Source organism: Mandrillus leucophaeus, unplaced genomic scaffold, assembly GCF_000951045.1.
Source record: "Mandrillus leucophaeus isolate KB7577 unplaced genomic scaffold, Mleu.le_1.0 Scaffold24, whole genome shotgun sequence".
NCBI classification, from domain to species: domain Eukaryota; kingdom Metazoa; phylum Chordata; class Mammalia; order Primates; family Cercopithecidae; genus Mandrillus; species Mandrillus leucophaeus.
In genome coordinates, this window is record NW_012102476.1 from 3,768,081 (window position 1) to 3,771,563 (window position 3,483).

Consider the following 3,483-nt stretch of genomic DNA (forward strand, 5'->3'; position numbering starts at 1 on the left):
TTTTTGAGACAGAGTTTCACTCTTGTTGCCCAGGTTGGAGTGCAATGGCACTATCTTGGCTCACTGCAACCTCTGCCTCCTGGGTTCCAGCGATTCTCCTGCCGCAGCCTCCTGAATAGCTGGGCCTACAGGCGCCCACCACCACGCCCAGCTAATTTTTTGTATTTTTAGTAGAGATCGGGTTTCACTATGTTGGCCGGGCTGGTCTCGAACTGCTGACCTCGTGATCTGCCCCCCTCGGCCTCCCAAAGTGCTGGAATTACAGACGTGAGCCACCGTGCCTGGCTAATTTTTGTATTTTTAGTAGAGACAGGTTTTCACCATGTTGGCCAAGGTGGTCTCAAACTCCTGACCTCAGGTGATCCACTGGCCTTGGCCTCCCAAAGTGCTGGGATTACAGGCATGAGACTCCGTGCCAGGCCCCGTCCCTCCTTCTGAACAGGAGTGTGCTCTGCCGTTCTCCTGTCCTTGTTCTGCTTTGTATGTTGGATGTGTGCATACATATGTGTGTATGTGTAGAAATGGGGCAGAGATAACTTGTCTCTGTCTCTCTTTTGTTTTGTAGCTCATAGGTCTCTGAATCAAGAGAAGCTGCATCTGGACCTGATATAGAAGAGACTATTAGAGATCCTGGGCTTGAGACTGATTCCATGTCAGATGGGTCACTTAGGTGGTCTCCCTTCGGAAGGGGATGCATTTATTTTGCATATGGAAGAAAATGCAAAGGCAGTATTTGTCAGGAAGAGGGCAGACGGGGGAAGATTTTATAATTGTTCAAAAACATTCACTGGGCTGGGTGCGGTGGCTCATGCCTATAATCCCAGTGCTTTGGGAGGGTGAGGCAGGAGGATCACTTGAGGTCAGGAGTTTGAGACCAGCATGGGCAACATAGTGAGACCCTATCTCTACAAAAAATAAAACAATAAAAAAAAATTAGCTGGGCGTGGTGGTGCTTGCCTGTAGTCGTAGCTACAGGCTGAGGTGGGAGGATCGCTTAAGCTCAGGAGGTAGAGGCTGCAGTGAGTTATGATTGCACCATGCACCCATGCACTCCAGCCTGGGCAACACAAGAAGACACTAACTCTAAACAACCAACAAAACGGCCAGGCGCGGTGGCTCAAGCCTGTAATCCCAGCACTTTGGGAGGCCGAGACGGGCGGATCACGAGGTCAGGAGATCGAGACCATCCTGGCTAACACGGTGAAACCCCGTCTCTACTAAAAATACACAAAAAAATTAACCAGGCGTGATGGCGGGTGCCTGTAGTCCCAGCTACTCAGGAGGCTGAGGCAGGAGAATGGCGTGAACCCGGGAGGCGGAGCTTGCAGTGAGCTGAGATCCGGCCACTGCACTCCAGCCTGGTCGACAGAGCAAGACTCCGTCTCAAAAAAAAAAAAAAAGAGTGTAGCTCATTTTGGCCAGGCGCAGTGGCTCACGCCTATAATTCCAGCACTTTGGGACGCTGAGGCGGGCGGATCACGAGGTCAGGAGATCGAAACCAGCCTAGCTAACATGGCGCAACCCCGTCTCTACTAAAAATACAAAAAATTAGCTGGGCGTGGTGGCGGGCGCCTGTAGTCCCAGCTTCTCATAAGGCTGAGGCAGGAGAATGGTGTGAACCCAGGAGGCGGCGGAGCTTGCAGTGAGTGGAGGTCATGCCACTGCACTCCAGCCTGGGCGACAGAGTGAGACTCGGTCTCAGAAAAAAAAAAAAAAAAAAGAATTATGGGTATGCTGTTGACCCACGGATCTGAATGGAGTAAAATACATAAGTTCAGTTTTGGAGGGAATTGCCCTGCTTCCACTGCCTAACACCCCCTCACCCTGACAGAAAGACACCAGGTTAAATTTTGACCATGAGTGTTCAAGACTTAGTACGACTTTTAGGTCCCCAAATTTCTTTTTTTTTTTTTTTTGAGATTGGGTCTCACTGTGTCACCCAGCCTGGAGTGCAGTGAGGCAACCACAGCTCGCTATAACCTCGAACTTCTGGTCTCACACAATCCTTCTGCCTCAGCCTCCCAAGTAGCTGGGACTGCAGGCCCATGCCACCCCAGCAGGCTAATTTTTGTTTTTTGGGTTTTTTTGAAACAAAATCTCATTCTCACCCAGGCTGAAATACAGTGGCATGATCTTGGCTCACTGCAACCTTCACTTCCTAGGCTTGAGTGATCCACCTACCTCAGCCTTCCAAGTAGCTGGGACTACAGGTATATGCCACCATGCCTGGCTAATTTTTGTATTTTTTTGGTAGAGACAGGGTCTTGCTATGTTGCCCAGGCTGGTCTCGAACTCCTGAGCTCAAGCACTTTCACCTGTCTTGGCCTCCCAAAGTGCTGGCATTATAGGCGCGTGGTGTACCACCATGCCCAGCCTATTTTTGTTTTGTTTTGTTTTGTCTTGAGATGAAGTCTTGCTCTGTCACTCCAGCTGGAGTGCAGTGGCACAATCAAGCCTCACTACAGCCTCCACCTCTGGGGCTCCAGTGATCCTCCCACCTCAGCCTTCTGAGTAGCTGGGACTACAGGTGTGCACCACCATGCCTGGCTAATTTTTCTATTTTTTGTAGACAGGGTTTCAGCCTGTTGCCCAAGCTGGTCTTGAACTTCTGGTCTTAAGGAGTTCTCCCTCCTTGGCTTCCCAAAGTGATGGAATTACAGGTGTGAGCCACCATGCTCAGCCTAATTTTTCTATTTCAGGTTTTTATTTTTTATTTTTTTGGTAGGGATAGGGGTCTCGGTATGTTGCCCAGGCTGGCCTCAAGCGATCCTGGCCTCAAGTGATACTCCTGCCTCAGCCTCTCAAAGTGCTGTGATTACAGGTGTGAGCCACCATGCCCGGCCTGGGTCTCTATATTCATTTATTTATTTATTTATGTTTTCTTTTCTTTTGAGACGGAGTCTTGCTCTGTCGCCCAGGCTGGAGTGCAGTGGCGCAATCTCGGCTCACTGCAAGCTCCGCTTGCCGGGTTCACGCCATTCTCCTGCCTCAGCCTCCTGAGTAGCTGGGACTACAGGCACCCGCCACCATGCCTGGTTAATTTTTCTGTGTATTTTTAGTAGAGACGGGGTTTCACCATGTTCGCCAGGATGGTCTCGATCTCTTGACCTCGTGATCCGCCCACCTCAGCCTCCCAAAGTGCTGGGATTACAGGTGTGAGCCACCACGCCTGGCCATGGGTCTCCAAATTTCTATGGGCATGAAGGAGACTGAGAAAGCTACTCTACTTCAGAAAGACATAACCTCCAGTGTCCTCTCAGTTGTGGCCAAGGAGAATAAGTGGAAAAGGGTGGTTCACTCTAAGGGCAGAGCCAAGAATGTGGTGAAGAATGAACTGGGGAACTCTTCCCACTCCCAGGGAAAGGTGGGGTTCTTCTCAACATCTGCCTAACAGCACTTTAGACTTACTGGGTACCAGAGCCTGCTGTATGTCTCCCGTCCTTCCTTCTTCTTCTTCTTCCTCTTCTTTTTTTTTTTTTTTTT